Genomic DNA, 11,381 nt, shown 5'->3' with positions numbered 1-11,381 from the left:
AAGTCAGGCTGGAGTCCGTTTCTTACTTCTACTTTTGGGCTGATGGTGGACGAAGTACCAAGGGTATTGAGGCGGGATGGTATTGGAAGGATTTCGCCTAGTTATGGTTTTAACTGGTAATACACACACAACTCACAACCTCATACAGAACTGGTTTTCACATTCCACCCTCACAACAATTTTCTGACCACGACTTCTTTATATAGAAATAGGGATTGGAGAGCTATACGAAATTAATAATTCTATTGGTATAAGAGTGAATAAAGGGTTTTTGTAATATGGAAGTTATCCTATAGCATAAATCACTTTAAAAAAGATACTACATAAAAAATCTTATCACAAGATGAATTCCAGATGTGTTTTCCTAAGAATTTTCAACGAACATGATGAACTTCGCCTTAGGTTTTAAGAAATGAAATCGATCAAGTCCCCGACTCACATCATGTGAGCCTCCATAGTCACATGTACATAGTTTGAAGATATTTCTCCTAAAATCATCCATATTTTTTTGATCCCTTCCTCTGCCAGAAACACTCTCGTAAGAACCCACTGGTCTATTGGTTTTTGAACTCCTTCTTTTTTATTCTTTGGTACACACTGGCTTTTGCATGAGGCTTTGAGGACCAGCAACGTATATGATGAACTTTTCAAGAAGTTTTAAGAAAATGAGTAAAACATTTGAGTTGTCTACAAGCTCTTGGAGGTATGTAAGTGCTTACAGTATCTGTGATAAGCTACTTAGCTGCGGCTTAACAAATTATACAGTCGTCATCCTGAAGCTTAAACTGGATACTCTGGAATTAGCATAAATCTTCCAGTTTTATGATGTATAAGGAAAGACTGTCTTCTGGGAGTGTTGAACTCAAAATTATCTGTGATGGGACATTCTACTACCTTGGTAAACTATACAACTGGGATGCTTCGATTTTCTAATCGTAAAAATGAGACTTTTGAGACTTGAAGGTGTTGGAAAGCCATGGCCTAGACATCATGCAACCTTCCTAATCGTTTTATAATTCTTCAAGTTGAAAGACTAACCTTTGATTTTTGGACTTAACCAACTTGGATTATTTAAGTGATACGATGTAGAACTGGGTGACTAACGATGGTCTGGAAATTCTAAGACTGAAAGGCTCAATCAGACTTGAGAGATCGAGAGAATAATAACTTGTTAGAGAGATAAGAAATGGATTGAGAAATATGAGAAAAATAAAAATACCAATATATTCTTTAGATATATTATGACTTCAGGGATTATTAAAGAGAAACTTCCACGCTTCAGAAAATCTAATTCGAAGATAGAAAGGTCTTAATCGACATAGATAAGATCGAGAAGAAAATAGAATAGATAAAAAGAAAGGAAATTAAACAAAATCTGAATATCAAAGTGTTTGCGACGGGAGATGATAGAAGCAGCAGATATTTAATTCTACAAGCGAGGAAATAAACGAAGTATCGAGTAAAGACAGAACAATACAGGCCGAGACAGCGAAAGAGGTCCAAGAGGACAAATGAGAGACGTTGGAAATAATTCTTTATTTGAGATATTGAAGAAATGATAAGAGTAAGAGTCGGGCATCACGAGTAATGTTAACTAATTTGAAGTCGAAATTTCATTTATGTCCAGCCAAAGGCAATCATTTCTTCGTAGTAAAGCATCGAACAGTTCGTCTGAAACAGAATTTGTTAAATCGCGAATGAGAATCTATGACTGCTGAAACTGAAGCATAAACGAATCTACATGAAGCATGTTTGAGAAACGTGCGGGAAAAGAGTCAGGTGACGTCAAATCTCCACACTTGGACATGAAGCTGTGGTTGTAAAGCTAAGGCGGCCGGCACTGCTATACCAACCTGTTCTAGCTAGAGCCTCGGGCGACCTCACCACTCTTACTATCTCACGTTACTTCACGTTAACAACACGGCGATCTAATATACCCAGTACACGATAGTTCATCTCCTCACATTATTGTAGTATATTTCTTATATATATTTTTTCGTCACGAATTCTTTTTAATGTAGAGGATAAAAGAGCAAAATAAGATGGCAGTAGGAGTAGTAGGAGGAGGGCTGGTTCGTCCGCCACTCTTACCAGAACCAACTTTCTTACGACCCTCCTACCCGCCCGCGACGCTGCCACGTCTCCTCGGTTCCCCATGCGATGGCGCAGGCGAGCGGCCCAAGATGACCAGTTTAGCTTTATTTCTATCTTTCCCCTATTTGTTTACTCTCTTTTAAATGTATTTTCAATGCGCTAAACTGTCATTTTGTTGTCTATCTGAATGGGGTGTCTGGAAATAATTTCTTTCCCGTTAAAACTCAACTCTCAACTGGTTCTCTGCTATACAGACAGCTGTTACACCTGTTTCTCCAAATATGGGTGTAGGCAGGTGTTGCGCAGGGCAAGTCAGATTCCCAAGAGGAACCTCAGGTACAGGCGAACAAAGTTAGTGATAAAGTAGAGTGAAGTGGTGGCGAGGAGCGACCTCAGCCAAGGCTGACAGTCAGTCTGGGAGAAGCGGCTGCGGCCCGTTACCTTACGGTGCTGGGCGGCCACAACGGGTCTCCGGCTCCAGCGGCTGTCGCGCGCCACACAGTCAGTAGGTTAGTGGTGGCGTCCCCCGCCTCCACCCGTGGGAGGGAGGACCTGCTGCTGGTGCTGCCCTAGCGAGTGTGGCCCGGCCCGAGGCTGGAGGGCCGCACCAGCGTGGAGGGAGGCGCGCCAGCAAGTGAAACTTGCCGGCCCATCGGCGGACGCGAGGTGCGGGTTTTCCCTTTTAGTATCGGGCCGTAAGTAGGTCAGCTTAGTTTCGCTTTTACAGTGGTATGCGATGGTCGGGCCCGTGTCTCCTGCGAGCGTGTCTCAGGCGCGCCCCTGCCCGTGACCACAACGGCGCTCTCTGACTACAGTACCTCCTCCTGGTGCAGTGTGGTGTGTCAACCGTAGCGGTGTGCAAGTGTACATACAGTGTAACACCCAGTTGCGCGGAGCCACTGGCAGTGTTGTGGTACTAACCTAAACAGTGTGTATTCCCCGAAGTGTGATTACTGTCAGCACGAGAAACTTCTTCGCCCAGGACTTCTGCTGAGGACGTACCCGAGGTAAGGCCTGCATCACCCCCCCCCCCCCCCTGTAAGATCACTTCTGGGAGCATTGAAGTCTCCAAGCAAGTGATATTAGTGTAGTGCAATGACCGAGAGCCCCAGGAAAAGCATGGAGAGTGTAGTGGGTGTGGGAGTGAGTGGAGACTGGGGCAGTGTGCCTGACTGGTGAAGTGTGCTACAGGTACTGCAATTCTTGTTAGGTACGAGAAACTAGACGATGACCCTGTGTTAACTGCTAAACTGCTGCAGCAGGTCACTAGCAAGATGTGGCTGGCGCATTTCGGGGATGTGTCGGCGCTGCGTCCTTTCCCCCAGTCATCCTGGATAATCTGATTTCTTGATAAACTGTAACAATGTTTCGGTGAAGGTTTCTTTGCGGCTGGTCGCCCTCGGTGAGGCCAAACAGACTCTGCTTTGTCGTGGTTTTGTTTCCTCACGGTTGACGTCTGGCCATGTACCCGTCTTACAGTTAGAGTGAGAAAAAAACTTGACTATGTTAGGACGTTATTCCCTCGTTAGCTATTAATAGAAATGGAGTAACCTATGTTGTTCTATATGGTGGTTATAAAGAGACGGTAGAGTACTGAAGTCCTAGATCCTATGTTTTAACTAACCACTATCAAACTATGACTTTACCAGTCAATGTAACCATAAGCAGCAGCTATCCTATTACTTCAGGTGTAGAGCCGAATGGCAATTTACCTGCTGGGAGCTCTCGAGACACTGGAGTACGCAAGGTGGGCAACAGAACAGTAGATGATAAGCGTCGCAACAATAGATGGAAGAAGCGGCGGTAAGACAAGGGATTCAGAACTAGGAAGTCACGACAAGGAGATCGGATCGTACCGTGGGAGTTTCTACAATTACCTCACGTTGGAGCATCAACTTGCCACTTGGTTATTCATAATGCATACGATGTTTGGGAATTAATCTTATTCACCCAATAATTTTGCGCTGAGAGGTACATAGAGATAAGTGATACTAACTGTATATTAATTTCTACGCCTTATAACTTGTTGATTTCTTTTCCTCAGTCCCAGGTTTAAATAGATTTTTTCTTTGTGACTCTACTGCAAAGCCCCACCTGCGTCAGAAACCTCAGAGACGCGTGCGGTAACAGAAGAAGTTATGAGGAGGTAAGGGAACAATTGGATTTATCAGACGAGTAACAAAGTCTTGGGTTAAGGAGGGGCTACGGCTGCGGAGGAGTGTTCAGTGCAGTTATGAAAGTGAGTCTGTTGGGTGGCGATCGTGTGATGCCCTAAACACTGAACTGAAGGGAGATGAACCACCTGTAGTGGGAGGTTTTGGTCAATAAGGGATCACCTCGTCTTCTGTAGGTATTTCCATTTGTTCGATCCTTATCTGTGAACGGTAAGACAGTGGCTCTAAAGGTAACTGGTATGATTTTTTTTTTATAACTATATATTCAGAAGAAAGAATATGATGTTGAAAATAGATACATTACGAAAGAAGAAGAGTGTGCGGACAGTGACGAACGCCTTACTCTCGCTCATCCGCAGAGAACGAAGAAAAAAATAGAAACTAACGAAATCAAATCGCACGATCATCTCCAAGTAAAAGTGAAATGGCGAAAGAAAGAGAAAATAACGTGATTTAAACACAGATGTTCTACCTGTGAAGCCACGGCCGGGGACACCCCCCCACCCCCACCATCCAGCCTCACACCCCCATCACCAACCTCCTCCACCACCAACCACCAACCTCCCCAACCACCAACCTCCTCCACCACCACCACCACCACCACCAGACCACCGCCGCCACCACCCCCGACCCCGAACATGGTTTTGGCACCGGCTGTTCTGGAACTTTCTTTTTCGCCCCGTCTTTTTTTTCCCTCCTCCTCCTCCTCCTCCTCCTCCTCCTCCTCCTCGACCCAGGTGAGGGGAGAGGCACGGCCGGAGGTTCAGGACTAGCAAAGTGGGTGGTGGTGGTGGAGAATTGCCAAGTACGATATGCGAACAGCATATGCTCGGCTGCTTCAGAATAGTTGATAATAGTTAGATGTGGATCTGTGTAGTGTGGTCCTGGTAGCATCCGTGGACAGGATCTGATATTCTTGTACTGTGTTGATTGGTTTTTAAGGTCTTTATTGTTTCAACTTTTGAACATCGTGTTCTAAGCACTCAGATAGACGAGATCTATTGTGGTTATCCATCGACAATCTATTGATATTTCGTGAGTTACAAAACGTTATTTTGACGCTTCACACAATATCATATAGATTAGAACTGAATATCAAGGATGATATAATGCAGATGATCAAGGATGATATACTGTAGATGTTCAAGGATGATATAATGCAGATGTTCAAGGATGATATAATGTAGATGTTCAAGGATGATATGATGCAGATGTTCAAGGATGATATAATGCAGATGTTCAAGGATGATATAATGTAGATGTTCAAGGATGATATAATGCAGATGTTCAAGGATGACATAATGCAGATGTTCAAGGATGATATAATGCAGATGTTCAAGGATGATATGATGCAGATGTTAAAGGATGATATACAGTAGATGCTCAAGGATGATATAATGCAGATGTTCAAGGATAATATACAGCAGATGCTCAAGGATGATATGCTGCAGATGTTCAAGGATGATATACTGTAGATCTTCAAGGATGATATACTGTAGATATTCAAGGATGATGTACTGTATGTATCCAAGGATTATGACATGTAGACATTCAAGGATGATATACTGTAGGTGTTCAGAGATGATATACTGTGAATGTTCAGGGACGATATACTGTAGATGTTTAAGGATAATATACTGTAGATGTTCATGGATGACATACTGGAGATGTTCAGGGATGATATACTGTGTATGTTCAAGGTATGATATACTGTAGATGTTTAAGGGTAATATACTATGGAAGTTCAGGGATGATATATTTGAGATGTTCACGAATGATATACTGTTGATGTTCATCACTATTCATTCTGAAGTCTTACTTATTAGAGACTAACTATGAGTTTTCATTGACCAGATACATCATGGGTTCTACATTTGTGAAGTTTTACACCAGTTATCATTTTTCTGGAGACTTGATGAATTTACCATTTACAGTTTCTGTTGTGTGGTTTCCAATAAGCTCTCATTCCAAGGGAGCGTAAGGCAGCTCACCATCCACAGTTTCTGTTATGAGGTTAGGATTATGGTAGCCAAACCAGTCTAAAGTTACGTGGAATCTCGTCATGTGAAGTGCCACTTCGTGTTCCACTTGCTGTTCCATTGTTGGTTCGATACGTAAAGGGAAATGACTAATGCCATGTTGGTTTGTTTGTCAGAAGCAGCCCCAGGGTGATGCTAACGTTGTTACGATCAACAGCTGGACGCGGGGACGTATCTAGAAGAACAATATAAACTGTTGCATAACAAAGCTATTCTAATCAAGGATGGGAGAATGAGGTGGCGAAAACAGCTGAGGAGCATTTGGTAAACAATGAGAGGCATGTGTACATAACACAGACAGGAGGGAAGTACGTAAAAACACATTGATATAGATATCATGAAAACACACACGCAAACACAAACAAAAAACATATATTCATACACAAAAGCAAGGTTACAAGCATGCGACACACACAACCACACACACACACACACACACACAATGGAGTAAAGTGAATGAGGAAATAGTAAACACAGACAGCAACCACAAGTTAAACGGCTCAGTGATCATATATATATATATATATATATATATATATATATATATATATATATATATATATATATATATATATATATATATATATACACCCTACCCTATGCCAAGTACCCATTCTATCGACTTGCTTCTGGGGGAGGATGAACAGCTGGATGGACTGTGGACCGGCAGCAGCGACCAGGTTTCGAAGCTATGCTGGTGTGATTTCAGGCGGCCCATGCATGCGTGACGGTCAGAGTGTGTTATTATAAATGATTGAACTTGTCTTATATTGACGCTTTTACATGTGAATATGATACTCTGGAACTCGTACGTTCGAAGGAAAGACAATCCTTACATTAAGTTTCTTGTTATAAGGAATTCCATCCTCATGATACAATGGCTGTCCACTCAGGCAGGGGATACAGTGTTATCATCCAAGTGCTCCACACGTCTGGATGATGGATGGTTCCCATGTCCTCGTCTAACCACAGGGGAGGATCCAAGCACACACTGTGGCTAGATCCAGGTTGGGTCTTCAGGATCCGAGTCGCACGCGTCTGCTCGCTGTCAAAAAGCTGGGTCATGGGGTCACTGTTAAGCCACAAGTCAAGCTAAACTGACGTCAGAAGTGTTGTTAACGAAACTGATTTTAGACAGCTTTCCCCCACCCCCACCCCCCACAATGAGTTGTTTTTGACGGTGAGGGAGAGCCACCATGGCGGTGGTTCCACGTGAAAAAAAAGTTTGTATAATGTTTTCTAGGACATGAGGTGAGGGGTTACGGGGAAAGTGGTCTCATAGTGTAGCTATAAGTCATATAGGTACTATACACACGTTAGAAGAGGAAAGGGGAGTCTGCCAGGGTAGGTGGGTGGGGAGGTCGATCTCATGGGCGTGTCCTCGATGACTGGTCCTCCCCTCTCCCTTGGAACGACCTACAAACCCCTGGGGCAGTCGTCCGCCTCCTCCTCCTCCTCCACCCCACTCCAAGAAGTGCCTCCCGGGAGCTCCCTCCCTCCCTCACCGGTCTGCAGCAGCAGATGCTCGGCCGAGAGGGAGTTTCACTTTCTCGGGCGGCCAGGCTGAGCTGCAGGAAAAGTTGTGGTGGGAGTTAACAAGCGCCAGTTGTTGTTCATGGTGATGCTAGTACTACTGCTAGTGGTGGTGGTGGTGGTGGTGCTGCTGCTAGCACTGCTAGTGGTGGTGGTGGTGGTGCTGCTGCTAGCACTGGTAGTGGTGGTGGTGGTGCTGCTGCTACTACTGCTAGTGGTGGCGGTGGTGCTAATACTACTGCTAGTAGTGGTGGTGGTGCCGCTGGTGCTACCGTTAGTGGTGGTGGTGCAGCTGCTGACTGACTTATTCATGACCTGTCTTGAATGCACAGCCGGAACTTATGACATACATGCATACCTGCCTCCCTCCCTTCAACACCTCTCGGATATATCATGTTGACTTTTAGCTAAGGGAATGTGACCCATCCTGGGAAATGATTGGGATATCTCTACCTGCGGCAGGATACCCCCACGTCTTGGGAGATGATCTCCTCACTATTTCCTGTTATTTTCATCAACGCTTTTCGGGATTCCTGCCACGCCAGGAGTCACACCCCGGCGTCTCTCGTGATCAGGAAGTGTTGCTCAAGATCGTGAATTTTTTGTTTCGCCGAGACGGGCTTCACCTGTTTCCACGCCCCGTGACGCCAACATCAACGCAGAGTGCCTGGAGGCCATTTATTCTGGCTGTTTAGCTCTTCGAGCACAACGGCACGACCTTTGAGCACGACGGTACGACCCTAAAGCGCAAGAGTACGATCTCTGAGCACGGTACAATGTTTGAGCCTGACGGCACGACAATTGGATATAACGTCTTCACCTTTGACCTAACTCTTAAGGTTCAGGTCAAAGGTAAAGTCATCATTCCAAGCAGTCGTATCATCGTTCTCGAATATACTGAAGATGAAGGAGTAAGAGACGCTTGAGCAAGACACTCGAGAAAGATAAAGTATTTCCCTCGCACTGATGATCACAATGTTCCCAATGAGGAAGACATCCTTGTTTTCTTTACGTTTCTCAATCTTTCCATCATTATTTTTTCCTCAATTTCCACAATGATGCTCCATCCTTCTATCACTGGCCCCATGAACCTCTACCTTGGCACTCATGATGTACCGGTCTTGAGTACGCCTTAAAGGGATTATGAGATGCAGATCATGCTAGAATAAAGGATCAAAGAACAATCATTACTAATTCTATTATCAGCTCTAAAACCGTCCGGTAAATAATCCGATAAATTCACTGTAAGATAGGAGATAAAGAGGGTAGGGTTCTCCCTTTAGTGTCTGTGTATCTGATATTAACTCTCGTGTCAGTAATATACCATCCACTATACAGTATACATACGTAAGTGATTACAATATTCACAGAAAGACCGAATGGGTCGTGGAATATTTCAAAGCATAGAGGATAAGTTTAGAGAGAGTGTTGCCTCCTAGTCTCTCTGTGGCTCTTGCATCTACACAACAAATTGTCCCATTTAGCAAGTTCTCCAAAAGCTGAATTTTTTTTACTGAAATCTGAGGACAGAAATACGCATAGGTGAATGCGTTTCGCACATCCACCTACAATAAGTAACTTTAAACAACAGTAGAATGTCTTTGACTTTTGACACATCTTTAGCACGTTATCTTTCAGCACATGTCATATAATTCTTTGAACAATTAACGGACCGACTAGATGCTGACGAACGGCAGCAACCTGGCGTTCTGTCCGATGCTGGTTCCTCAGTCAGGTTCGCACATCACTTTCCCTTCGGGAGCGAGTCTGGTCTGGGTACGAACAGTCATCCTGTCTCAATTACATAACGAACGGGATCGGAAGTTTATGAAGAGAAACTTGGAGAATCGAAGTGTTTGAAATAACATTTACTCGTTTACATAGTTTATAGAAACAGTTGTTTGAGATCTTTATGTAAATTGACCTTGCCCTGAGTGTCAGATTTCGCTAATGGTGTACAAGAATTGAGAGTGATACATGCGAAGTTTTCAGTTCGTGATGATGTATGTAATAACAACTTAATTTCCAGGAATCATCCTTCCTCACTCTTAAGTTAATGGATTGCTTAATCAACATGTTAACTAACCAACCAACAGCATAACTGGTAAACTAATCAACCATTTACCAACCTTTCATCCATCAGAATAACTTCAAGTAACCGTGTAAGTTATAAGCTATCTGAAACAAATGTGTAATAAGTCTAACAAGGTAGTTGATAGATTGATCAACCAAATTTCCAAGCAGTTAACAAACTAACCGACTAACCAACCTTCAATTGGAAACTTAATCTACTAGCTAACCAAGAAATGTAGACTAACTGATTGATCTGCTAACCAACCAATCGACTTACCAAGGAGACCTTTAAGCTAGGCATTGTTCAGCCAAGAAAATAACTTATTAAGCGACTAACTAATCACTTAACAACCTAACCAGCCAAACGGCCAACAGTCTACCTAATAAGGTAACGAAGCTTTTAATCAACCGCTTTAGTCACGATGCCAACTTTTCAGTTACGTAAGCAACTGATTAATCAGTTATTCAACTAATGAACCAGGCATCCAGCATCCTAGACCATGGACAAGGCCTGCATCCTTGCCCGTCTTAAGCCTAAAAAGTCAGGCTCTCACTGTGGAGGAATTACCACGAAGAATATGAGTCCCAAACTTTTGTGAACATTTTCTGAGATACGTTGTTTGCTTCATCTTTTTTCTTCCTTAACGTAGGACTCTCCCTGGCCTGACTCTGTTCGTTATGAAACAAAGTTCGAGGAAGATTGAGACAAGGAAGTGTGACATCCCTTTGTGTCTTGTCATTCTGAGGCACTTGATCAAACATCTTGCAAGAGTTTATTGAGAGGATGAATCTTACTCCTAACTCGTCGATATCTGGAGTGCCTCATGGTTTCTTAGGGTCAGCTGAGTGTCCGCAGTGATTAAAGAGGAATCTGATACAACTGGTAGAGTCATGGATGATGTCATGGGAACCTGAAATCCCCGGGTGTTGGAGGAGTGGAGGTCCTGGTAGAGGAAGGAGGGAGGGGGTCAGGGAATTGGGTTTCCCTCATATTCAGTTATGGCTCGATGACAGAACCGTTTGTTCAGTTCATCATGCAAGGGCTTACTACATCGTGCGACGGTCTCAATACATCTCACAAAGCTCACTTCCTCACAGTACAAGTAACTTTAATATCTCTGATTTCGAGGATTTCTTTAACCTCATTTTTTGGGTCAACGTCTCGACACATACTGTCCCACCAAGGCGTAATTCATCATAATTCAAAGTATACACTAACATTTCACTCACAAACGAAAGAGGATAATATAAGATTTGTAGTCATACCAAAATAGAAAGATCAAAGTGATAAAGCAAACAATATATGAATGAGGATGTATAAGAATAGATATTTATGTTATGAGAGAATAAGTGTAGAACAGAAAGATTTGAAAATATTATAGAATGGAAGTAAAGATACGATAACATGACGAGTCCAAATATAGATTATAAAATACATCTGACTTATGGAGAGATTTCCTCACAGTCA

At 43.2% G+C, this 11,381-nt stretch overlaps 1 protein-coding gene across 1 annotated transcript in view; it reads left to right on the top strand.

Moving 5' to 3' along the window:
* The first annotated feature begins 2,506 nt into the window (after positions 1 to 2,506).
* Positions 2,507 to 11,381, top strand: part of LOC139755313 (uncharacterized) — a 76,994-nt gene continuing 68,119 nt past the window's right edge. The window contains exon 1 of the mRNA XM_071673439.1: positions 2,507 to 3,101. The gene's annotated coding sequence lies outside the window, so the exon portion shown is untranslated. The remainder of the gene's footprint in view (positions 3,102 to 11,381) is intronic.

This window comes from Panulirus ornatus, chromosome 19 (genome assembly GCF_036320965.1).
Source record: "Panulirus ornatus isolate Po-2019 chromosome 19, ASM3632096v1, whole genome shotgun sequence".
Lineage (NCBI taxonomy): Eukaryota > Metazoa > Arthropoda > Malacostraca > Decapoda > Palinuridae > Panulirus > Panulirus ornatus.
Note: the sequence above shows the minus strand (reverse complement) of the source record. Positions and strands in the feature narration are given on the sequence as shown.